The 27964-nt window shown below is 45.3% G+C and overlaps 1 long non-coding RNA gene across 1 annotated transcript in view; it reads left to right on the plus strand.

Moving 5' to 3' along the window:
* The first annotated feature begins 365 nt into the window (after positions 1 to 365).
* The window catches only part of LOC146046032 (uncharacterized), a 33257-nt gene continuing 5658 nt past the window's right edge, over positions 366 to 27964 (plus strand). The window contains exon 1 of the long non-coding RNA XR_014465724.1: positions 366 to 431. This is a non-coding gene — a long non-coding RNA (uncharacterized LOC146046032). The remainder of the gene's footprint in view (positions 432 to 27964) is intronic.

Raw genomic sequence — 27964 nt, forward strand, 5'->3', positions numbered from 1 at the left:
TGAGTGTAAGAGACGCCCAGCTGTTCGTCCTGACAGTACATCTCCAATACAGTCGAGCGAATATTCCGGAATAATCCGTATCCCAATGAGATGAAGTTCAGTGGGGTTACAGCTGTATCGCTGGCGTAGTCCTGGAGATGAATGTAACGGAGCGCGGTGGAATCATTGCTGGATGCCAGCAGGTGAAGGAGGGAGCGTTTTATAAATAAATCAGATGGTATTAACGCGGCATGTGAGTAATTAAATGTTCCCTCCTTTAACATCTGTGTCAAGTGTCTAGAACCGGTTGCTCATATTTGATACGTCTGGCGAATGTCTCTTTTGGTGGCAATGTGCAGCAAGGTCAGTTGTGCTGCGTGTTTGCATGAGAGCAAGCGATGGAGTGGCAGGAGGGCCTATTCCTTCCACAGGCCTGGTTATGGAACGTACAGGTCAGGATCCCTTTGTTGAGTTAGTATAGCGCCTGGTGATACTACTATGTGATACCTAAGATGTCTGCATATCGGAGATTTGTACAGAGCGTAAACGGTGCTTTTAATTGCTGTTGGACTACACATCCCAGCAAGCCATGTCACAGTTTTGCTATTAGGGTATGTTAAAACTGCAGCAGTGCATGCTGGGATACATAGTTCATTCCCATCATTTTTCTGTGGAACTGCAAACTTAAGTAATTCATCAAGCTCTGAAAAGCTTATGTTACGTTGACCACACAGTACCGCGGTGTGATGGACAGGGGAGATCATTTCAGACTCCTCCTGAGTCACGTTATTGTTGCTTTTACAGACTGAGGGATGCACTCAGTGCTGGATGATCAAATAGGCAGAGTAGGCACCGGCCTATGGGCCCACCACAGCGGCGGCTCCTGATTGGCTGTTGGTCTGTGAGCCCTGTCACGTTGTCACTAAGAAGGTGCCGGGAACTGCCAGGGTGATGAATTTCCAGTGGGTCCTAAGGGCGAGCCAGGTGCCTCTCTGGTGGGCAGTGTGCAACCCACATACCAATGAACCCCTGGCTCTGGCCCTGACCCAGTGGACCCTAGCACTGATTGCCCTAGCCCATTGGGGTCTTATTAGAGATGATCATCGGTGCGGTCGCCATTGATGGTGCCATTTCACCATAGATGGTCATCCCTTTTATTTGACTAACTGGGCAAATCAACATCCTGGGGGTCGGGGGAGGAGCTATGTTCCATTTTCCGGCACCTTGGGGGGGGGAGAATATGTGGTTATGTTGTATCATCGATGTAGGGAAACCACCTGCTTTCCCCCATCGATTTAAAGTATTCTACATTGACCATAAACCATCGATGGTAATGCAACTTCAATGGTTGATAGCCATCCCTAAATCTTCCGACAAAATTTGGTAGGAACCAGTACATTGCCAAGGCCAATCTGGCTTTGTTGCCCTCAGCCATGAGCACTTACCCGACGGAGAACCAGACTCTACCTCCTCCTTCCCTATGTTATATTGCATTTACATATTACATTGGGCCCCAAAATTGCAGCTATGCAGTCGGCGCCTTTGAAACATCTCATGCAATCTGCAAATATATAAACCCTATTGACAGTCAGAGGGAGGCAGAACACAGCCTAGTACAATGTTACATAACATTTATAATATAACTCCCACATGACATTTAATTCCATTATTAGTGTGATAACAGCATACCGTTCTCCGCGCGTGCTATGTTCTGACTAATACCCCATTGCGTAACAGACTCCAGTCCCTATTGCATGCTGACAATATTATATTAATACATATGCTAACCCCTTCCCCATAACTGGCAATATGGCGGGGGATTTAAAGAACACGAGGAGACCACCGGGTTACACCCCTCTTCCAAACGAATGCTTACAAGCCGGCCGGCTGGCTCACCTTGTCACGCATTTTCTTAAATATTATGCCACATACTTATTATTACGGCGCCAATCGGCTCATCCACGCAATCTGCTCCGAGTATGTTGGTTCCCCAGATGGCCTGTGATGTTAATGTGTGACAATTTTAACAGTGAACTAAGAATGTTTTATAGAACCAACATTTGTTCCGCAGTTTTTTTTTCTGTTTTTTTTTTTGCTCTCAAAATTTTGACACAGATGGTACAAATTATTCAGAAAAACAGAAATGTTCATTTAGTAGGCTTAAATATGTGGATTAATATAGTGCATTCAAATCTGTATTTCCAGGCTGAATATTAATAACTAATGCAGTTCTATTCGCCGTTATTAAACGCTTGTCTGCGGGGGAGACGTAACGCTCACGTTCCTGTCATATTCGTAAGCTAATATTTGGTATCTGTATTTGCAAATTTGTCTAGTAATAATCTGGATTTGGGATAATTTATGCTGCGCTTCACCTTGGCAGAAATGTTCGTTAGTTCGTTTTTGTTTTTTTTAAGCTAAATTTAAGAAGTCGCTTTTAATTAAAAAAAGAAAAAAGAAACATATATTTACTTGGCTATTCTCATTTCCAAGAGAGTTTTTGCAAAGTAAAAAAATACATTTACATATAGAAATTTGTGTCCATGCAGAAATAAATCTACGTTGAAATGTTTTTAGGTTCTTCTTTCATTTTTAGTGGACAGATGTGATGTAGATTATCCGCGCCTGCTTTTAGCGCGGCTCTGCTCGCAATAACATTGCAGAACAAAGCGCAATGTAGGATTAATTCCTGGTTCCTAACAGGATACGGTCACCAGCAAGTTGTTAGACAGTCATTAGTTCGACAACATTATGTCGACATGAGTCTAGGTCGAAATGGGTTAGGTCAACAGGGTCATTAGGTCGACGTGGGTTAGGTTGACAGTCAAAAGGTCGACATGGGGTTTTTCACTGTTTTTCGAGCCAACACGTGCTGACAGGTGGTATTTCATGTCCTACCATCCACTAGGGCATGGTGGGAGAATAGATTAGTGTGCCGAGCGCAACGAGGCACCGAGCCTGAAGCATAGGGAATCATGCGAGGGGACGCGGTGCACTTTAACCTGTGTCCATGTCGTCTGTGTCGACTGTGTCAACCTTTTGACTGTCGACCTAACCCATGTAGACCTAATGACCCTGTCGACCTAACCCATGTCGACCTAGACACATGTCAACCTTCCTGCATGTCGACTTAGACACATGTCGACCTAAATGCATGTCGATCTAATGGTGCCGACCTAACCAACTTGTTGGTGACTAACTGATCCACACCCTTGCCAACAATGGGAATTACCACCCCCAAACGCCGGCTTCCTGTCAGTCAAGCATTTAAATCCATACACATTTTTAGTCCCTATTCACCCTCGTACGTACACAAAACACACAAAACCCATGCATAGTCATTCCATAATTGCTCGATTAGCGAATTTGCTGATTAGTGATTTGTGCTGAATTAGGCCCTATGTCTACAGGACTAAGGGGCCAATGGGCCTCGTTCAGACCTGTGAGCTAGACTGCAATATTTGGAGATGGACAAAACTATGCTGCGCTGCAGGTGGGGCAGATGTAACATGCAGAGAGAGTTAAATTCGAGCGAGGTGTGAACACACTGAAATATAAATTGCAGTGTAAAGCTGTGTACACATGGGCTATAATCGCCGAGTGACCATATTGCCAGCGATTGGATAAATTGGCAGGTGTGCGCTCCCGTTTTCAGCCCCCTAATGGTGGCTGGTCGGAGCGACTTCCCCTGCCTCTTCTCCCGGCAGTGTGTCATTTTCATCAGCGACCATCTCTGGTCGCTGATGCAAACGGGACACTAAGCAATATGATTGCTGAGCAATATATTGCCAGCGATCATATTGCGCTGTGTGTACGCACCTTAAGAATAAAGCAGTCAGTATTTACCCTGCACAGAAACAAAATAACCCCTCCCCAAATCTAACTCTCTCTGCACATGTTACATCTGCCCCACCTGCAGTGCAGCATGGTTTTGTTTATCTGCAATAAAAACTTGCAGCCTTGCTAATGAGCTCCTACTAACTGTCATATTACAGGCGGTGATTGAAAAAATTACAATTAGGAGCTAATTGGTTGGTATTTTCGCTCACTCCAAGTTATTGCTCTCCAAAGCTAAGTACATCTGCCTCTTGGGGTTCAATCCAATTACCTGGGAAGACATTGCAGGAAGGAGTCAGCGTATGCCTTATAGGGGTGCCAGCAAAAATGTGCGAGTCGGGCACAAAAAAGGGTTTACATGCCGCGGCAATGGCACCTCGCACTCTTCGCCGAGAATTTTATTAATATATTAAGCTCCATATTAACTAGGCGGTATCGTCTATGAACTATATAATCAACAATTTCCTTTGAATTCCTGGCCGAACGATATGGTGCACACACACTGAAAAATATCGTTAATGACATCGTTCAGTGGCGTCGTTGGGTCCCTACTCCGTGCAGCATTGTAATATCGCTAACTGTGTATGGGGCTTTAGGGCCAGGTACACTAAGCTTTGAGAGTGATAAACAGCCAACCAATCAGCTCCTGTAGGAGCTGATTGGCTGGCTGTTTATCACTCTCCATTTTATCACTTTTGAAGCTTAGTGCATCTGGCCCACAGTCTGTAAAGTCTAGTAGGGCAGGGGCTTTACATTTTTGTACAGCGCTGCTCAATTGTTGGTGATACAGTATATCATGTCTGGCCAAACTGTAACTCTCAAGCTGAAACTACACATCCCATCATGCCCATCCACAGTTTTAGCATTTCCTTTTAGCAAAACTGTGGCAGGGCATGCTGGGACTTGTAGTTTCACAACAGCTCCAGATCCAAAAGTAGGCCAGGATGATGGGACAGAATTTAGCTGTTGGCCTTAACTGTGTGGCATTTGTATGTTCTCCCCATGCGTACATGGGTTTTCTTTGGGTACTTCGGTTTCCTCCCATAAATCCAAAAATGTACTGATCGGTTAGTTTGTTCCTGTCATAAATTAACCCGGGTGTGTAAGTGTATACGGGCGCAGACGAGATGGGCCAAGTGGTTCTTATCTGCCGTCTGAATTCAATGGTTGTAACTAGAGGGTTAATAAGGAGCGCTCTCTGCTTCCCCAGACTCCAGTGATTAGCATGAGAAAAGTCTAATAAAGGGATAGATTGTATCACACATCGGTTTGTTTTACATTGGCATTGCTTGTTAGGGGTACGTGAGAAAGTCCGCACTGACTTAATGTTTGTCATACAGACTAATACTCTACATTCTGCAAATGTAAATAACTGCTTTATATAATGTGTTTTATAAACCATGACTCAGAGAAACAACTGTTGTGCTTATAGAAAGGTATAAAGTTACTCTGTGTTATACAGAGGGTTTTGGCTTGTTCAAGCAGCGTCAGATCCTGATTAGTGACCTGATAATATATGGTCAGGGAAGTATCCCGATCCTTGCCGACATTGGTGACATGCCCTATAGTACTCTATCATCTCTTACCCCGGGTAACCGGAAGGTGCAATATGTGACGGACTATTTCACATGCGGATAGATAGGGGCGGCACAGCCTTGTAGTGCCTCATAACCGTGGCACCCATTTCACCTATGGCTCCTTTGTACCCCTTGTTGCTGAGCCTACAGTATATATATGAAGTATGCCCACTTCTTGTTTTTGGTGTCCACTATTTGTCAGGCATGCTGACACGTGTCATTCAAAACAATGTCGCAATGACATTTGGTTTCCCTGCTAAATGGAGATTCAACACTTCTGAGTTAGATAAAAAGGTCTGCTGGTTGTACTGTGGGCAGGACCACCGAGAGCGCTCAAGGGCTTGGGTTCAAATCTGGGGAGATGTGGTTACTGTATGTCCCATAAAAGATATGAAATAACTTTCCCAGCACTATGCACACGTGGGCACTGGTAGCCGCACAGGGGGACATTTTAACAGCTGACCCGGGCACCTGCTGGGCTCCTACGGTAAGACAGGCAATTGGAAACCAATTGGAGCCTCTGACTGTGGTGACATAGGTGTTCCTGTGGTGGAGGAGGAGGAGTCTTGTTTAACTGTCTGCACTCTGCTATCGTTTCTAGATGATGAGAGCTACTCATTGGTCACTGTGGATTATTGCATAGTTACATTTGTAAAGTTCCCTTCTCATTGATGGGTTGGGTTAACTTACTAAAGATGGAGGTACTCTCTAAACCTTAATACATTTCCTTAACTCTTAACTGTTTTTCCCTTAGTGATTTTTTGGGCAGATAGTCTTAATTCTTATCTGGTATGAGTGGATTATGTGCCTAAAGACAACTTAATTTAATGTGTTTACGAGACCAAGGGCCAGATGTATCAAGCTGCAAAAGTGATAAAATGGAGAGTGATAAACAACCAGCCAATGAGCTCCTACCTGTTATTTTTCAAACCCAGCCTGTAACATGACAGGTAGAAGCTGATTGGCTGGCTGTTTATCACTCTCCATTTTATCACTTTTTGAAGCTTGATACATCTGGCCCCAAGAGCGTTGAGAGGGCTTCTGGCTTTATTATGCGTCCCAGTTGGCTCACTTGTGGTGGTGGCTCAGGAACCCAGATCCTGTGTCGCTGCCTATACTCCTAGTTGTGCTCCTTGGCCTATCTCACAGACTTTGCTATGTGGTAAGAAATGTAGAGTCAGTATCTTTGATTGTCCGGGTAACATTGGTATGAGAGTGTGTCTGGGAACTGTTGTGGGTGGAGGTTCATGACCCAGATACTCCACTGCGGGCATTCACAACTTTGTCTGAACTCTTCACTATACAGGTTTGCAAGGTCTGGGGTAAGTGGGAAGTGGTCTCCTGTGGGTCAGTTAAAATCCTCAGCGGCTCTTAAATTGATTAGTCATTCACGGCAGGAATTCGGTTTGACCACCATCTACTTCTTCAGATTTCTAGGACATAACTTGTCCATCCAATTTCCTGACATGCCCTCGGTTATTAAGGACCATCCTGTTAAAAAGATGGGTGCTGTCCATAGGCTCTCGAAGGAAGTTGTCCAATTTTGTAATAATTTTTACTACAAGCCCATCATTCAGAGGAGCTACTGGGTCTTGGAACTAAAGGGGAGGATGATCTGGGAGTTATACTAGAGGATAAGAATGTCCTCAGGTATCTACTGACTCTACTCATTAGGGTTATTCTGGTTCACTCGCAAAGGCAAATTCACTCTCTAATGGATAAAACCATATGCACTGCAGGTGGGGCTGATTTAACATGTGCAGAGAGAGTTAGATATGGGTGCTATATTGTTTCTGTGCAGGGTAAATACTGGCTGCTTTATTCTTAAACTGCAATATAGATATCAATTTGAAGTACAAAACCCACCCACATCTAACTCTCTTTGCACATGTTACATCAGCCCCACCTGCAGTGCATATTATTTTGTCCATTATAGAGTGAATTTGCCTTTGCGAGTAAACCAGAATAACCCCCATTGTCAGCAAATCTAATTGTTCCTATGACATATGGAATAGCTTACACCAGTAAGACTTGGTGGTAGGGATCTCAATGTCCTAAGTGCGGGGGTATATTCTGACCTTTACTGACTCTTTCAGGTCCAAAGTCTAGTCAGGATCAACAGCCCTAGCGCTAGTAGCAGATCCAATGGTGAGCCACTTTAAAATAAGAACATTAACATCATTCAACATCGTTGAATATTTCAGACCATTTTGAATAAAAATTAAATAAAATACTGATTTCCAGTCCAGCCCCCCCCCTTCACTTACCGCCCGACTCCTGCTCCCTCATCCCTTCCTTATCTGTGCTGACTGTGCTCAGCGCACTGACTGAACGCAGCAGGTCCCGAAACACAGGCTTCTTCAATGCAGGATGCAGGCGGTCAATTAAAATGCAGCACCGGCTCAATCAGAGCTTGCGTACCGGCAGCCGCTCTGATTGGCTAACAGTACTCGAGCTCTGATTGGCTCAAAAGCTGGTGCAGCATTTTAATTGGCCACCGGCGTCCTGCATTGAAAAAGCCTGTGCTTTGGGACCTGCTGCGTTCAGTGCAGCACAGGCAGCGCAGCAGAGGCAGTCGGCGGGGGGGGGGGGGGGGGGGTTGCAGTGGGCAAAACGAGCTACTCGGGCCCTTCCAGAGGCTGGGGCCCGGGAAAGCTGTACCCACAGCACTCCCCTATTGGAGGCCCTGACAATAGGATCCACCAGAAGTCACCTTGACATCACTGCTTAATTGCCGTACCGTGTAAGTCTCCGTTAGATCACCAGGACTTTATTATAATTGTATCATTCTTAACATGAGAAATGTCAACAAAATATCCCGGCAGCTAATTACTTCATATCCTTTCCGATTTGTTGAATAATAATTAATGAGTAGCAGCCAGTTCTCTGATAATTGGGTGAAGGAGGGGGGGGAGGGGAATCCATTTACCCCTGATAAAACATTGGGAGCCATTTTCCCCTATGTTTCACCAATGTTTTTGTTTTTTTCTTTATCAGGCTATCCAATTAGATCACCTGATAAAAAGCACATTTTACTTTTCGGGATTTTGCTTTACCTGCCTGGGGCAGGCGAAACAAAATCTCCGATAAGCCTCCGCAATGAGCCGGGTTATCGGGGCTAATAGGATAGTCCCCGGCAAGCCAATTATCGGCAATCAACAATCGCAGGTAATTGGATACTGCCCAATAGTTGCAAAGAGACATTTCCAACAAACACAGGGCTTACATGATTCTGTACACTGCACTAATGAGATGTAATCAGTCTGCAGAGTAATCGGGGAAGTCACAATCTCTGCCTCAGTCATTATGGATCTAGTTAGGGTTTCTGTGTGCAGCTCCTTATGTGAGTAGCCACATTCCCACCTCTGTCCACTAAAGGTCGCCGCAAATAAAGCCAGTGTTGTTTTCCACCCCCCACACACGAACCAAGTCTTTTTTTTATTTCATTTTCTGATTTGCAATTCATCCTCCTATTTTATGCAGTATATTCTGCATTGTAAATGCCGCCTCCATTACGATCACTCACTGTCTGCAATTAAACCAATATTGTCATCGCTGCTGCTGCAGTAAACCAAACTATATTAGATATATTGACAGCTGTCTACTGTAAGTGAGAGCAAATTACACCGAGAGGCTAATAGGGGAAATGTCACCAATGGGAGCGTGCGGCTGATGTCTTGCCACAATGACTCATTCTCATAGCGCATTATTAGGGAGACCGTCCCTGCTGGAATAACATCAACAAATTAATAATTCTTCTTACAATCACAACAGTCGCTGAATGCATTATATTTTTTTCACCTATATGGCCATAAAAATAAGGATTATTAACCTTTTGTCCACATTTTTTTTTCACGTTTTAAATCTGCCTCTTCCTGCATAGAAATATCGGTACTCTTTACTTAGAAGGGCGCCCATCTCGGCCATCTCGGGCATTGAATGCACTAAAAAATCAGGTGCGATGCGACAGACGAGATGCCCGAGATTTCCCATAGGGAACAATGTTAAATGTCTCAATTGACCCGATTTTCCTGTTCAATGCCTCAATTGACCCAATTTTTCCATAGGAAACAATGTTAAATGGGCCACAGAGGCCAAATAGGCACCCTGAAGTGAATAATGGCCACCCGAATTGTTAACGCCACCCCACGATCAACGTCAACCCGAAGCGTGGCGAGCGCAGCGAGCCCGCGAGGGGCGGCGGTACGCGTCCTACGACCTTTTCATACCCCCACTATCCACGTCGGCATGGAGTTGAGAATAGAAAGTGTGGCGAGCGCAGCGAGCCACCGAGCCCGAAGCGTGGCGAGCGCAGCGAGCCCCGCGAGGGGACGCGGATACCTTCACAGGTATCCGCATCCCCTCGCGGGCTTCACAGCTGTCCGCGTACCCTCGCGGGGCTCGCTGCGCTCGCCACGCTTCGGGCTCGGTGGCTCGCTGCGCTCGCCACACTTTCTATTCTCAACTCCACGCCGACGTGGATAGTGGGGGTATGAAAAGGTCGTAGGACGCGTACCGCCGCCCCTCGCGGGCTCGCTGCGCTCGCCACGCATCGGGTTGACGTTGATCGTGGGGTGGCGTTAACAATTGGGGTGGCCATTATACACTTCAGGGTGCCTATTTGGCCTCTGTGGCCCATTTAACATTGTTTCCTATGGAAAAATCGGGTCAATTGAGGCATTGAACAGGAAAATTGGGTCAATTGAGACATTTAACATTGTTCCCTATGGGAAATCTCGGGCATCTCGTCGGTTGATCGCACCCGATTTTTTAGTGCATTCAATGCCCGAGATGCCCGAGATTTTTTACTAACGATGCCCACGATCAAAATCGTGGGCGCCCTTCTAAGTAAAGAGTACCGAAATATCTTACTAAACAAGAGCAAACTATTACCCCTTTCGGATCACACCTAATTACCAGGTTCATGCCGATTTGTTTCCAGTTTGATCCGGTAAAAGTGCGATCTGAAAGGGATAACTGGGTCCAGCAAACCGACATCGACCTGCCATTATGAACCGGTAAAAAAGCAGGTTCTTACCGGTTGGTTGCCAGGTTGCTATGCAGTATGAACGGGTTAATTGGGTGGAACGACCCGGTTTCCGTTCACACTGATGGAGGAGGCAATGTTTGGAGCAGCGACATCTCAAAGCGCTGCCTCCTCCCCCACCCCCGATGATGCTCCTCTGCCCCGCCCCCGCATGACGTCAGCTTACCGGCAATACTGCCGGTTCGCTGAAGGGGCAACAGAGGACAAAATGCAGGGTCTTATTGGGACTAAACCGCTTAAAAGTCCCGGTGCGACCCTGCATTTTGCGATGTGAAAGCGGTATAATACTGCAACCTGGAAATCCCAGACCATGCAGATGTGGGGTAAATTTACTAAGATGATAGTTCTATTGAAGATGGGATGTTGCCCATAGCAACCAATCAACCTGTGTATCCAAAATGTTACTTATTAATTAGGTAGGATGCTACTTTGGCAGTGGGGTTCCATGTACCCTAAATGCTACAAAATCTGCAGGAATATGGTAAAAACCCTAAACACTGTCCGTCTGATCCAATTAGCTCCGGTAAGCAGCCCTCAGAGACTTGTTTTTTTAGCGATAGCAAATGGGTCTTGTATCGTATCCAATGTGTTATCACCTGGAAAAGGGTAATATACCACATAGTGAAAATGGGCTACTATTATACTTGGGGACATTTTGCTGCCACCTATGGGAGAGTGCAGAAAGGTCATCACAGCAGGGGCTATGGCACAGCGGGGCGGAGTTGGGCAAAACATGATAATTGTAAGTGGGTAGAATGGGGGCGTGGCCATGCAAACACGTCATTGTGGTCCCTCCCCCCACTGCACAATGCTAACAATACTGGTATTGGAAGGGAGGTGTTGGGCCACATTGACACAATTTAGCATGAATCATGTAATTGGACGCCCCAGACTGCCCCCTGTGCGGGTAGTACTTGTGGATACCTAAGGGTTTGGGGTGAAGGCAGCTATGGGGAATAGGTTGCCGGCAGGTGACATTCAGCCAGGAGACTCACCAACTCCAGGAGGTGCAGGGGTGCCACCTGATTAACAGGAGCCTCCTGTCCATTCCGGGAGATTAGGCAAGTATGCCTATAATAATTGGATAGCCAGGTAATGCGGTTGTTAGGTCAACACATCTAATGTTGACATTGAGGGGGAGATTCTCCAAGCTAAAAATGCGGTAAAAAACCCGTTATCGGCTTTTTACCGCATTTTGGGATGCTCTAAGCATCCCCCGCCGGCTTATCACTGCCCCGCAACGAGCCCCGCAGCCCTGCATCGACCCCCCCTGCCCCCCGGACCTGTGACCTCCTCCTCCCTGCACTGTGATCCTCTTCCGGGTGCAGGGAGGAGGAGAGCCTGGAGCAGCAGCAGCAGCACCGGGTAAGGAAGGGAGGGGAGAGCCGCCATGGGACCCGCTGTCTCTCAGCGCAAAGGACAGCTCTTAACACAAGAGCTGTCCTTTGCCATAATTATCGCATATGTTAGAGCATATGCGATAATTATGTAGGCGATCTGCGGTCGATGGTCAAAAGGTCGACATGGACTTTTCACGTTTATTTTTGAGCCAACATGTGCCGACAGGCGGTATTTCATGCCCAAAGGCGTGGGTGGTAGATTATTTACCATCCTCTAGGGCCTGGTTCTGGTATACACGTTATGTTTAGTGACTGCCCATGCGCATAATCATAGGGTTGACCAAGATGACCCGCAAAAGCTGGAAATTTTGCAGCTTTGTGGGTCAACCAGAAACCCCCCCTCCACCTATATTCACCGACCAGACTAGAATGCACAGTAGTAAAAATGTGGTGTTCCTGGATGTGACTTACGAGAGTCCACTCAATCCACACTGTGCTCTTAAATGCTGGAGTCTGTGACCACGCCCGAAAAAGCTATGCTCAAGGGGGCGTGGCCTCACATGCCTCCTTACGTGTGCACATGCCGCGGCATCAAATGCCCTGTGCCTGAATCTGACTCTGTTGGGAGGCGTGAAGTGGGGGCATTTAACTCCTTACAAATTAGGGTGCACGGATCTCCAACAGGGAAGGGCTCTATAACGGCATTTGCATAAAGACGCAACTGCGCCCATTTCCGAACCAGTCTCATAGAGTAGATGCCAGTATGCCATGAATAAGTCACTGTACAACGAATATGAGACAGAAACCTCTTGGAGGCGTAATCCCTCATGTAGACGGACTGACTTTTGCATCATTGAAGTGACTGTTATGTGGCTAAGTGCATTTATTTGCATATATAAACCAATTTAATTAAAACGGTCGCATGTGAAAGGTTAATTGTTACATTTATGCATCCATTTTTAATTTGTTATTCATGGCATTTTTTTAATTGCCGATTTTACGATGTTTTTTATATTTTATTTCTGATTTACGGGATGTGCCACTCGATCTCATTGATTTTACTGTTAAAGAAATTCGGAATCTGTAAGCATTGCGCATTCCAAGAATAATCCTATTCACAAGGTAAAATACATCCACATGGAGGCTGGAGATGTCCATTGATGTTTGCACTGGCTGATATGCTGCTGGAGAACGCACCTTGTTGGGCGGTGATGAATCGGACCTTTTGAACAGTTGTGAATCTTGTTTAAAAGCTCAAAATTCTTTGAAGTGAAGACGGAATAAAAAACCTAAATACAAGCAAGACCTATGGGGTTGACCATGTTCAACAACAGTTTCGCCATGGTTGCCAATGTTGAAGCTCACAATCGGATTGGTGTAGACTGTAGATTGCACGCAACAATGTATGGTATAAGTCACATCTGCCCCCCTGCAGTGCAGCATGGATTTTCCAAGGTGGAAAGTTACTGGCTGTTATTGCTCCTCCCACCTCAGAACCAGCCCCTTAGTGGGATGCATCCAGTGGCGTAACTATCTAAATTGCCCCCCCCCGAAATGTAGGTAGCGCTCCCCCCCTCCCCCAGTAAAGTTAACACCCCCCTCTCCACCGCCCATGCCCCCCTTGTCCCCCGTGCCTTACCCTCCACTCGCTGTGCCAGGGACCCGCAGATTTTGTCTGCAGTCAGTCCCGGCTCCCCTCCTGGCTTCTGCTGGTATGAAAACGGACCATCATAAAATGTCCGCCCCCATACAGCAGACAGTTTCAGAGAACAGTCTGCTGTATGGGGCGGACATTTTATGATGGACTATTTTAATTTCAGCAGAAGCTTGGAGGGGAGCCGGGTAAATTTGCGGGTCCCGGGTGCAGCACAGCGGCATTACAACATCCCCGCAGACCCCAGGTGCCCGCACTTACACAGCGCCCCCCCCCCCCCCCCCCCACCGGCGTGACCGTGGGATTTGCGGGACTAATCTGTTACGCTACTGGATGCATCTAATAATGTACTTTCCAGTTCTAGATAGATGAGTTAGTATTTTGTGGGGAGATGTCTTCCTTATGATGATAGGGGTGGGGATGATGGCAAAGTACAGTAGGCTATTAATCTACAGTATGTGACGTGTGCACTTTTTGCCAGGGGCATATCAAGAAAGGGGAGGAGCCGGTGTGCTGATGCTTTTGCACAGTAGATGCAGTAGGATGCCATTTTGCCAGTGATTCCAGTAGTGTACATGCCCAGATCTCCAGAAGCATTTTGCAGCTTTATGAGCCAACTAAATGCAGCCTGCAGGAACGTCTGCCCCCCGCTGGCATGGCGATTTTCCCTGCAGGCATGCGATTGGATGTTTTGCATAAACATCCATTTGTAGACTTGCGTGCCATCGAATACTTTTTTCAGGCCACGCAAATATGTCAGTGGAGACTGACTTACAGTATATTTGCGGCCATTCTGCCAAAGTCAGAGTGGGGACGGCTGACGTTAGCCGCCCGTCCCCGGCACACCACCTCCCGCCCGCATACCCATGGGAACTGATTGGCCCTGATTCAGGGTTGATCGCTGATGTGCAAAGTTGCAGATGACCTCAAGTAGATAGCCGCTGCCCAGACAGACAGAAAACCCGCCCCGTGCAAGTCTATCAGTGAATCGCGAATGAATCACTATTTGCTATTCACCTGCAAATCCATGCGCAATTCACGAAGCATCAAACAATTTCCCATTCTGTGCAAATGTGTGTATTGGCCTATACGCATGTGCATGTGCTATGATCCCTACGCATGTGCATTCATTCGATAATCACTCTATGTGTGACTTCGCACCACAGCAATCAACTCTGAATTGGTCAAATTGGTATTTTACGGGCTGACAATCTAGCGATGTCTCCATGCTGCATAAATATCACGTCTGATCTGAGACCGTGATCTAGTACCGGACTCTCCATCTACGCGCGACCGTTACATAGAGCTGCCTGCTCGCAGCTCAGTGCTGGTTGGACTTTGCCTGCAATATGTATCAGCGGATAAGTGAGCTAAATATTGTTTGTTACAAAACAGATGTCATATAAAATTACACCATATGTTCTATAAAACACTTCTCCTATTTCCTCTCTCCACGCTGCGTTCCAGCACACGGTGCTCCACACCGCAGATATCTTAGGAAATATGGATATATTAAGGAATTTATTAGATTTTATTTTTTTATATATATAATGCATATAAGGCAAGACGACAAGACGCGAAAGGTTGTGTACTAAGTCACTGTAGTCGTTAGGCTGTTGCCACCTTGTTCCTATACAGTCATCGCCTTATGCAAATAAATGCAATCAATTGGGTATCTATCTAGACGTGTTCTGTGGTTGAGCACATTGTCTAGCTGGAAGACACCTCTCCACCCAGGAATTAGAAGCTGGAACATGGGGCCTACAGTTATTCAGGTTGTTCGCTGCTTAGCAATCACCTTAACACACCCCACCGAACATCCACTCCCCCACCATCCGAATCCCTTCCTTGATCACTAAAAGAGCCCCTCACATATGGCCGCTAGAAGGAACGATCGAATGATTTCTCCTGTCTTCGGAAATCTAAACTGACTTTTATTATCTTTGCAGATCACTGAAGACGGGGTGGGCGCTGATGTCATGTGAGGCCAGCAACCCACCCCGAGCAGGAATCGGCCCGCATGCATTCCCAGGGGCCACACCTCTAAGTCATAGGCCACGCCCCTTTTCAGGCGTGTGAGCAGCTCCCCTATCAATAAGACCATAAAGTTGGGAGGTATGCTTTAACCTCTTCAGTGGTGTGCCCGGAAGTTTTCTGGGCTCAGCTGCGCTGCCGCAGCGGGCTGTCCCGGAAAATTTCTGGGCACACCACCAATATGAAGGTATGTGCCAGTGGTGCCTGCAGCTGTGCACCACTGGCACATCACCTCTCCGGGCACCCCCCCACAGTGGTCGCTCCCCTTCCTCACCTGCCGCTCCCCCTCTGATCGTATGCCAGAGCTCCCCTAACGCTGCCCCCACCACCATTAGTTGCAGTGATCAGTCTCGGGGGGTGTTCGGCGTGGCTCGGGAGGGCTTGGGAGTTCGGGCACCCGAGTCCTCCCGAGCCACCACGAACAGCCATCTGGTCCCTCTCTGCTGTGAATGGCAGCTGGGGCGGTGGCCCTACATTCTATGGTGGGTTTTGCTGGGGCAGACAAATCTACCCTGGTAGGTTTGTCTGCCCCAGCAAAACCCACCACTGAAGGGGTTTAGGCAGGCATGTCCAAACTGTGGCCCTCCAGCTGTTGTGAAACTACACATACCAGCATGCCTTGCCATAGTTTTAGCATTTCCTAATACCTGGGGAGCGTCTCTGCGAATGTCACAGTGCCGCGCGCCACATCGCTGGATGGCGGGCAGCATTCCCCCCCCCCCCCCGTGGAGCAACACAGTGTGTGACTGCCGGGGCGCCCCCCCTCCCCGCCTGGTGGCAAGGCATGATGGGACTTGTAGTTTCACATAGTTTGGACATGCTTGTTTTAGGGTGTGACCGAGGTCATGCCCTTCAGTCTGCAGACAACCGGTAATAACCCTGGTACTGTGCAGAGTTACGGACCTGAGGGCAAACACTAAAACACTGCAAAAGACTGCAAGTGACACTCTGCAAACAAAATAAGGCACCATACGTTTCCAGGGGTAGACCATCAATATAATCATTATATACAGCTGAACTAAGAAAATGCTATCTGGTTAAACCATGCATCAGAATGAATATTAATATTACAAGAAGTAACTATAACGATTAAGGGACCGTTAATATTAAATGCCGCCCATGTTTATATGCCTGCAAAGGAGCGTGGCAGGGGTGCCGTCATTACAAACAATATATTTCACCAGAATGTAAATCAAGCAGATGGTTTTGTAGTGAAGTGTTTGAAAAAAAATAATCAAAATAATGTTCTTAACTTGTAGAATAATGCTAAGATTTATGATACCAATGACATCTGCTTGGAACAGCAAAACCTTGCTTGCTAGAAATGAGATGTAGTTCATCCATGCCAACGTTCTGGTCCAAAACAGGAAGTATTAGGGGGGCATGATCATGTGACTGCATCATCATGCAGTGGTGGTGGGGCTATATTGTGAAACGCGTCATTGAGGCATCCCTGCAACCGCTTTACAATGAAGGAGACACTAGACTTAAGACGGTGACCCAACCTCCCGGTAGTCATGAGGATTTCCAGAGTCTCCTAAATGTTCCAAGAAAGTCTTTTGTTTTCTTATACAAGGAAGGCTTATGCTATAATTAACGTTAATTATTATATTACAGCTGTGTCCTCGCGTTCTTCTTTACCTCAGTAACTGATGCAACATGGGTTCCCCTGGGTACAGATTTGACTTTAGAGAAAAGAAAAAAAGTCACATGGTGCTAGCGTGTATGGAGAGTGTTCTAGCACCGCAATCCATTTCTCAGCCAAAAAGTGCATCACAGAGAAAGTTGTGCAAGCAGGTGCATTGTCTTAATGGAGGATGATTTTTCCGCAGCTCTGGCCTCTTCGGATTCTTTCACTCTAAGTTTCTAGAACACTTTTGTAGTAATGTTGCACCTTTTGGTATCCGGTTTGCCAAAATAACACCATGGTTTTCAAAGAAAACAACTTACATTCTTCAGCTACGACATCCTTACGACCATCCCTCATGTCACGTTTTGGTTATTTTGTATTTAATTTATTGATTTTTAGTTTCCTTTTTTGTTCACAAGTCGGTCACTTTACTACCGACTAACTCCCAGCCTGTTAAAATGATGGAAAAACAAAACAGTACTGACAGCGTCGGCATCTGTGAGTAGTCAAATGGAGCAACACTTGAATTGCTCTGTCAGATGCCATCTAGTGGCCGCCAGTGAGCAAAGCACTTGAATCCCCCACCCCACCCCATAGAGGTGAGGAGCAGACTTTTTTTTTTTTTTGTAGAATGAGCAATTTGCTAGCATCTTCTTACTAATGATAAGTTGAATGGAATCTAATGGGGGGTGCGATTACTGTGGTGTCCATGAGATTAGAGGACCCACATCCCCACTCCTCAATTCCCAAGTGAAAGCCCCTGTGTTATATATTTTTAACCAACCCTGATTGGTTATTGGCCCTTGATGAGGCTTCATGTCCGCTCCCCGGATGTTGATTCGTCCCTGATGTACAGAATGAACTCTACCACTATTTCCTAATTCTTTGTTCCGCCATCTATTAATAATCTGCTGCCATTCAAAGGATACTAAATCCTCTCATAATTAATCTGTTTTGCTTTGTATATCAGCACATTATAGTAATTATTATATAGAAGAAAATAGTATTTTTTTATACAAATCAAATAAAAACATTGAAAAATTACAGGCGATGACCCAAACAATGCTAGAAAGTGTCAAATCTAGATCCTCTAATGACAATGTATAATTTTGGTGCAGGGTATAGAATTGACCCCTATGGAGGGGTTGTGTCATCAGTCAGTGAGGCCCACCAGAGATTTTCCCTGTGGTAGTTGGTCCCAGAATATCGATACGTAACCCAAGATTCTCGTCCCCAACTCAAATTTCACGACCTCCCAAATTTTCCTGTCTACCCTTTCATCTTTTCCTTTTGTAGAGACAGCCCGTAACGGGCACTAGTGTGTAGTATCATTGAAATAAGGGCAATGGTCAGCTCCTGCTGGGTGCCAGCCAGAAGTGCGCCCTCGTGCCACTATGACAGTCTGCGGAAAACGTTAAAGTTGCACTCCTCACATTTTCCATTAGCCCACACGGATCTCTCCCCTGCATCACGAATCCGATGTCTCACACTGAGTTTCATTAGATTTCTGCTGTTGATATTAAGAAATCCATAATTAAGTTCATGCATACAATTGTCAAGTAATGTGTAGTGGTGGCACAAAATATCGTTTCTTCATTTACTTAATTAGGGAGAGTAAATGTCAGCTTTGTAAAATGAAGCTCTATAGCATGGGAAATGATTACGCTATTGTCATGGAACCTGTTGTACATTGTCATCCGCACTGATACAAATGTTACAAGTATATAGCAAATTAAATACGTGGCATTGCTCATAACAATTATTTGTATTTATTATTTGTCTTTTAATAAGGAAATCGGCTGCGAATGAAACTAAACTAGTTTGTGGGGTTGTTGTTTTTTTTTTTCTTGGGATAATTAAAGAATATTAAGCCAGATCTGTCTCATCTATTTTAGGTAACAAAAACATATTAATAAAGACAATTTAAAACAACAGAGATTGCCACCGGGGTTTCTAAAGCAATATAATGTCAGCCATTAATGTGTTGCGGGTAGGCGGTCGTTTGATATTTTAAATTGCTTGTTGCCGTGACGCAATCGTCCTTTTTAGATTTTATTTCCACAGCATCGAAACACTTTTACATTATAAGGAAGACAAAATAAGGCAAAATATCTTGGTGGAGGGTCGGCTTGCTTTTTTTTTTTTTATTATTATATATTTGTGGTCGGAGTTCTTCTTATGTTAATGTGTGACATTGTGTTTATTCCCTGCTTAAGGTGTGACTATAAGTGAATGAAAATAAAACCAGGGGGTGGGCTTATGTAGTGGGTATTTAACAATAATGCATCACAGTGTATTAAATAATAATACTAGTCCCAATTTAGACACAAGGCCAGGGGTGGCCAAACCGATCCTTGAGATTTACCAACGGTCCACATTTTCCAGTCACCTAGCTGGTGCACAGATGTAGTCATTACTATCTGTCACTTTTTCAAACCTGCTGCATTCTTTCCTACTATAGATCCACAGGTTGTCTGACACATGAACTGTTGGTAGATATTGAGGACAGGTTTGGCCACCCCTGCACTAGGCGGTGTGTAGGGGTGTGTATGGGTGTGTATAGATTTAGAATGTGGTAAGGGAGAGTTAGGGTAAGGGGCTCTCTGCCAGGTTTCTCTATGTACACAGATGCAGTAACCTTCCCTGATTCCTAAGGGGTCAGATTCTGAGGGAGTACAGCAAAAAGGAGCAAGTTACTTTGCACTGTGCAAGGGGGGCAAATAAATGTATTATATTTGCCTGTGGGGTAAATACTGCACTTGTATTTAGCCCACACATGCTGGACAGCTTTATTATTACACTAAAATGTTGATGGAAAACCAAGGAGATGTGCGAGAAATACATATAAGTATATTTTTTCATTTTTCTAATGTCCACCAATTCAAAAACATTGATGTTTATTTAACACAAACAAATTACGGCTGATTTTGAGATTCTATCAATCACCAGAGATTGGTTCCTAAGATTCTCATCTGTCACACTTCCCCCATTCATGTTTTTTCTTGATTTTTTTCTTTTGGTATTTTTGTATACTCCTTTGTTGCTTTTTAGATGTTAGGGGCAATTTATATTTATCGTTTGTGCCCCCAATATGGGACCATCATGACAACTCTTTAGAAGTTTGTTTATATATATATATATATATATATATATATATATATATATATATATATCGGTATGTACATTCAATTAATATTACGGGATTATTATCCATCTATTGTGTATGGCCCATTAACAGCTAGTACTCTCTTCCTCACCCTGTAGACCAGGCATGTCCAACCTGCGGCCCTCCAGATGTGCTAAAACTACACATCCCAGCATGCCTTGCCACAAGTTGGCTATTAGGGAATGCTAGAATGATGGCAATGCATGCTGGAATGTGTAGTTGTAGCACATCTGGAGGGCCGCAGGTTGGACATGCCTGCTGTAGACATTACCCCTGATAAAGTCCTAACGGACAAAACGTGTCGGGTTTCTTCACTTCTCATACAGTATATGAACTTGGATGTCACTATTCTGAACAATTGCTTACTGAAAAGATGGAACCAACTATATTTGTCAACTATGTTCAGTCATATTCCACCTTGTAATTCAAGACAAATAAAATAATACCTTAAGAAAACATAGGGACCGATTCAGGATCGCTCATTGTAATCTGAATTTGATGCCAGCCCTGCTGGTCAGTGTTTGAACATGCGTATTTCTGTTTATGTGCAAACCCAGCCACCGAACGGCTTAGTCGAGTTACACACTCACTGGGCCGTTCGTTGCAGGAAGGGAGGGCCTAGGGTGGAAATGGGGAAGGAGCAGGGGAACGGCCAGTGTTTCATGGGCATCCCCATGAAAACACTGGGGAAAGAAATCATTCGATGGTCGGCGACCACCGAATGATTTATCTCCCCTTCAGCTGCATGCGAGGGGACGTATTTGCGTACTCATTCCCTCGCATGGTGCTGGTGGGATTCGGAGGGCGGGCATTCGACCAGCAGCGAACGACTGCTGTTTAGCGAGCGGTACTGAATCAGGCCCATAGTGTGTACTGTTTCAGCACTGCATATTTCAATTATAAAAATGAGGAACAATGTAGTTCCAAACAGAATTTTAAAATGAATGTGTGTATATATGTATGTGTGTGTGTGTGTGTGTGTGTGTGTGTGTGTGTGTGTGTGTGTGTGGTATGTATGTATGTATGTATATATATATATATATATATATACACATACGATAGCTGGGGGGTAACGGCGGCACTCGGAAATAACAAGAGACCAAACTGTGGTACTTCAACCCAACTTTTCTAATTTATTTATTAACAGTTTCTTATAGCGCATACATATTCCGCAGCGCTTCACATCAAACCCATGACCTTAACGCTGTGAGGCAAGAACTCAACACCCTACTATGTCTTCTGGGATCTTCCAAATCTATTCAGTGGAAGGCTCAGAACAGGCTCCTCAAAGTTCTTCATAACTCATTCCGCCACAAGGTCCGACCGGGACCCTAACACCCCTGAAACATGTCAGGATCAAAGTAGACCACCTTGCGTTCATCTCAGTTGGTGCAGGGGTGTCCGAATCCATAACAGGACAAACAAGCAGACTATGCTCTCTGATGGATTGCTAGGCCTCAGTGTGTTGGCTAGTCCCACCCCTTCTGGAGACTGACCGCACCCTTAAGCATGGACCCTTCCCCACTACATTTCCCCGAATGGCCCTTAAAGTCACTATCAAAAAAATTATACACCATATATTTATAGAGGACAATTGAATAATTTTCTACAAGTGCTGTCTGCATTCGTCTGCACTTGTGTATGTGTGTGAGTGTGTGTGTGTGTGTATGTATGTATGTATGTATATATATATATATATATATAATATATATATATATATATTTATATATATCTGTGTGTGTGTTATGCACTTGTCCTTCAGTTTAATTTGCTAGAAAGAAAAAGGCAACAGGAACACACAGCACACGCGCAGATGAATAATCAGGTTTCAGTCAAGGAACATGACAAAATGGAAATGTCTCTTGCAGTCATAAAGGATAAAGAATTTAAAAGTGCCATATATCCCCCCCCCCCCCCACTATTATTTTCTGCATGCCTGGGAGTGCAGCAATCACACCGAGATGTGTTCCTCGCCAGCCTATTCATTACCCCCCCCCCCTCTCTCTAAATCACAGTCGTTTATCATAAACAATTCATAACGCAAGGTTGTATAGTGATAATGAAATTAATGTTGGAGATTAGACCACAATGAATGTACCCTTTCAGTCCATGTTTACCCCCAAACATTTTATTTTTCATAAAATAAAATCGAATCTTTCTACTTAATTTCTTTTTTTTTTTTTCTGTCTTTTTTTTTAAATATGATTTTTCTCTTGTCTGCTTGCAGATAAACGAGAGAGAAAGAAATGACGGTGAATATTTAATCCTATCGCTGCCATTATCTATCATTTCAATCAGAAATGGATATAAAAATTTAAGGCTGGTCTTGGCATTTTTTTTTTTTGCTACAGATTGGTTCAGCCACCTCTGGGTTAGAGGCTTTGTCAGTTCACAGTTAATTAGCCATGCATAGCACGTAGAGCCGTTACCAGCAGACAATATTACATCTCATGATACAATTGGATATGGCATTTGGGTAAATACACAACTTGTCATTATTCGACAATATTTGGTGCCGTGTCAAAACGACTAATGGGCTGAAAGAGTTAACGGGGGGGTAGGGGGGGAGCCAAGATCTGGGATTATGAAAATACATTTTGTTGTCAACGGGTTATTGATTACGGCTGGCGCGTAAGTGTTTATTTGCATTAATTGCATCTGTAGAATCTTGCCAATATGATATATCCTCCAAGAAGCTCTGTATTCATCGCCTCTGTAACTGACAAGTGTTTTAAGAGATAAAATTTTTGAGCGCAGCATACATACTTATCATATATTAATGTGTTCATCCTTCCAACATGTATATGCAGCTGCTTAAATGTGCATTCATGCCGAAATATTAGCCACTAACATACACTACGACATCCCCCCCCCCCCCCTTTTTTTTTTTTTGTGATTGCTGATGACAATAGGCAGGCAATTTAGCCTGTGTGACTCTCTCATAACATTATTTTAGCATGGCTGGGTAATTATGTATAGCTTACTACTGACTCACCCGGTTCTCCAAAATAGCTCAGTATTTTATGTGTGGTTTTGATTTAGGGTTATTAAAATGGTCTCTGAGTAACAAAATAACATGAATCCCTTCCTGGTCTTCTGCACTGATCTGATTTCAACCATCCATACAATAAAAAGCACACAGGCAATTCCCATTAATAGTCAGCGTGCATGCAGAATTGATTTTAGGTACTGTATTACAGCAGTCTGGATCAACACAACAATGCAGCGATTGTTAATTGTTCGGGTCTAGGACGGGCTGTACTCTTGGTAGTCATATTACCTTTGTTTACCCGGAGCTGCGCCTCATCATTACTTTACCCTACAAGATCATTGTCGCCCCCCCCCCCCCCCCAAGTACAACCCATCTGTTTTATTTTGGGGTAAATGAGTACCACACCCTGCTCTCAGTTCCGGGCACTCAATACGATCTGTTTGTTAAGAGACACAGCTGTCTGACTTCTTTATTCTGTTTCTATAGAATTCTTTATGGATGTTAAGTTACAGGAGTGCAATGTGCAAATGGTTCTTGGGGTGCACCACAAAACTCATAGTGTGGATGCACAAGATACAGGCCTAATTCTAACAAGGTTTTCACATACATCATACCAGCAGCACCATACAATCCTCGGGAAGATGCAGCGTGCTCTAAAATACATTTTCAGAGTTTGTCTCCATAAGGTAACTCCACCTGGAGAGCTTCTGGAGATAGACAGTACTTCCATGCACCAATGAGCTGTGGTCAGAGCCAGTAATACTGCCTGAGAATAGTGTGAGCAAGCCGTGGTCAGAGATAGTAATTCTGCTCACAAATAGTGCGAACATACCGTGACCAAAAACAGTAACAATGTTACAAGCTGCAGCCACATCTTGTTTCTGTTTGTCTAGTCGTCGTTGTTTGTACCAGCATACCAGGCTTTCGGATGTATCCTTTGTTGTGGAAAATTAGGCATTGGGGTCCCTTGACCCCCCGTCAAGAGGGGGGTACTGTTACGAGCCGCCTCCAGCGGGTCGGTGTAAACGCAGCAGTAACTGTTATTCATGTTCTGTGTTGGATTTGTAAGTGTTCACAGGATCAGTGCTCCGGGTTTTGGCTGATCCATCTTGCCTTGTTTCCATGCATACCTTAGTTTTTGGGTGTGGCTGCCTCCTAAGCCACTGAGTATATAGGTACGCTCCCAGCAATAAACCCTGCCGGTTATACTCCTGTGATACTCTTATTATATTCCTTGTTCCTGGTGATTTCTATGTTCCCAGAGTTCCTAGCAAACTCCTGTCAGAGATTATTCCAAAGTTAAGTGTATTCCAGCCTGAGTATCTAGGACCTCAGTGCAGTAACTGTGTCCTACACAGGCTGGTGTCTGAGTATTCCAGTTAACATACCTGCCATGCATCCTGGGAGATCCTGCCTGTGTCAGAGAACCATTGCATCCAGTTTGTGAGATCTTGTCTGTTACCAACTTTTGCCCAGTGGTGTTGTGAGTACGAGTGGCTTTCGCACATTGCGGTGGAAGTGGCACCTTTTATTACAATCTGCCATTTGTATTCTCAAAGCACCAGCTGGAGCCATAGGTCTTGTCCCATGACGGAGTCACGGAGGCGGTTAGGGCGCAGGTGAAACCGCATGCTACTTGTTTTGTTTGTGTTTCTTGTTTGCTTGTCTCACGGCACATGCCCGAGACATTGGTCTAGCCTTGCGATGTCGCATAGGTGGTTAGGTTACAAACCTATCCGCAATACCTTGGTTGGAGTTCTTGTTTGGTTTATTGCAATGGATTAGCATTATAGAGGTAAAGGCTCCTGTGTTCAGTCCTTGTCTGCGATGTTGCATATTCTAGTCCATGTTCATATGCAGCACCTAGTTAATCTTTGTGTTGTCTAGTCAGTTTATCCTCTTACTAGTACCCTGACTCGGTTGGACTTTGTGTCACCGCGAAAGACAAGGTGGCATCTAATTACACAGTGGAGCTAGTCTGCCCTAAAAAGGAGGCTATTAGTGGCAAAGTCGAAGACCTGCGCAGGTGCCAGCCGACTCAGGGTATAGTAATAGAGTCAGGCTCAGGTTCAGGTGCTGCTGTGGCTTCACCACCTCGGCCAAAGAAGCACAATTCAGGTTGTAATCAACATCCTGCAGACCTGCCAGTCAGAGCGAGGCTTAACTCCGAGTTCACCTCAGTTAATCATAACAAATAATACTCAAGAATAGTGCGAACAAGCCATGGTGAGAGCCAGTAATTCTGCCTGAGAATAGTGTGAACAAGCCATGGTCATAGACAGTAATTCTGCCTGAGTATAGTGTGAACAAGCCATGGTGAGAGCCAGTAATTCTGCCTGAGAATAGTGTGAACAAGCCATGGTGAGAGCCAATAATTCTGCCTGAGAATAGTGTGAACAAGCCATGGTCATAGACAGTAATTCTGCCTGAGTATAGTGTGAACAAGCCATGGTAAGAGCCAGTAATTCTGCCTGAGTATAGTGTGAACAAGCCATGGTCATAGACAGTAATTCTGCCTGAGTATAGTGTGAACAAGCCATGGTAAGAGCCAGTAATTCTGCCTGAGAATAGTGTGAACAAGCCATGGTGAGAGCCAGTAATTCTGCCTGAGTATAGTGTGAACAAGCCATGGTCATAGACAGTAATTCTGCCTGAGTATAGTGTGAACAAGCCATGGTAAGAGCCAGTAATTCTGCCTGAGAATAGTGTGAACAAGCCATGGTCATAGACAGTAATTCTGCCTGAGAATAGTGTGAACAAGCCATGGTCATAGACAGTAATTCTGGCTGAGAATAGTGTGAACAAGCCGTGGTCATAGACAGTAATTCTGGCTGAGTATAGTGTGAACAAGCCATGGTCATAGACAGTAATTCTGCCTGAGTATAGTGTGAACAAGCCATGGTCATAGACAGTAATTCTGCCTGAGTATAGTGTGAACAAGCCATGGTGAGAGCCAGTAATTCTGGCTGAGTATAGTGTGAACAAGCCATGATCATAGACAGTAATTCTGCCTGAGTATAGTGTGAACAAGCCGTGGTCATAGACAGTAATTCTGCCTGAGAATAGTGTGAACAAGCCATGGTCATAGACAGTAATTCTGCCTGAGAATAGTGTGAACAAGCCATGGTGAGAGCCAGTAATTCTGCCTGAGAATAGTGTGAACAAGCCATGGTCATAGACAGTAATTCTGCCTGAGAATAGTGTGAACAAGCCATGGTCATAGACAGTAATTCTGCCTGAGAATAGTGTGAACAAGCCGTGGTCATAGACAGTAATTCTGCCTGAGAATAGTGTGAACAAGCCGTGGTCATAGACAGTAATTCTGCCTAAGTATAGTGTGAACAAGCCATGGTGAGAGCCAGTAATTCTGCCTGAGAATAGTGTGAACAAGCCATGATCATAGACAGTAATTCTGCCTGAGAATAGTGTGAACAAGCCGTGGTCATAGACTGTAATTCTACTCAAAAATAGTGCAAACATGCCGTGTTCAGAGATAGTAATTCTGCTTAGAGATGAGCGGGTCCGGATCCCCGAGATCCGACAGATCCAAATATCGGGGATCCGGGCCAGATCCGAGCCGGCTCGGGAGTTCCCGCCTGAATTCCGGACCAATAACGAGGCCGAACGTCATCATCGCGGGAGCGGGATCTTATAAAAGACGCACGCGCGCCCCGCCATCTTCACTCCAATCTTGGAGAGGGAAGAGGGTGGTTGGGAAGCTCTGTGTGCTCCGTGCTGTGCTCTGTGCCATGTGCTCCGTGACCTGACCTGTGCCCTCACTGCCCTGTGCTGTGCTCCATGCCATGTGCTCCGTGCTGTGCTGTGCTCCGTGACCTGCCCTCACTGCCCTGTGCTCCGTGCCATGTGCTCCGTGCTGTGCTGTGCTCCGTGACCTGCCCTCACTGCCCTGTGTTGTAGACTTGAGAGTCAGTGACTGTTTATAGGCCTGAGCCCTGTAGTGTGATTTAACTAACTAGGTGCTGCAGTGCTCACACGCAGGGGCTGCAGTGTCCACTGTCCAGGGGCTGTCCTGTGGCCTGTGCCCTGTTGTGATTTATTTAGCCCTAAGCCCTGTGTTGTGATTTATTTTATTTAGCCCTGAACCCTGTGTTTTTTTTGTGATTTAACTAACTAACTCAGTGCTGCAGTGCTCACACGCAGGGGCTGCAGTGCTGCTGAGTAGCACACTGTGTACAGGGGCAGCATTAATACAAGGGGCTGTGTCCAGTGTGACGGCCTATATCTTATCCATTGTCCAGTGTCACGAGTCACTCACGACATATATCCTGTGTCCTGTCCAGTGTGACGACATATATCCAGTGGCCAGTGTGACATCTAACCAGTGTGTGACGGCATATATCCAGTGTCCAGCGTGACATATATCCATTGTCCAGTGTACAGGAGCTGTGTCCAGGGGCGGTGTCCAGAGGCTGTGTCCAGTGTGATGGTTGTGTCCATTGTCCAGGGGCTGTGTCCAGTGTGACGGCTGTGTCCAGTGTACAGGAGCTGTGTCCAGAGGCTGTGTCCATTGTCCAGGGGCTGTGTCCAGGGGCAGTGTCCAGTGTCCAAGGGGCTGTGTCCAGTGTGACAGGCTGTGTCCAGTGTAAAGTAAGAAAAATAAATAAAAGTAATAAATAAAATAAAAACACATTTTTGGAGGATGATGGAGGAGGAAATAGTGGGAGTGCTGAAGCTGCTACCACCAGTC

Source organism: Crinia signifera, chromosome 11, assembly GCF_055691185.1.
Source record: "Crinia signifera chromosome 11, ASM5569118v1, whole genome shotgun sequence".
Lineage (NCBI taxonomy): Eukaryota > Metazoa > Chordata > Amphibia > Anura > Myobatrachidae > Crinia > Crinia signifera.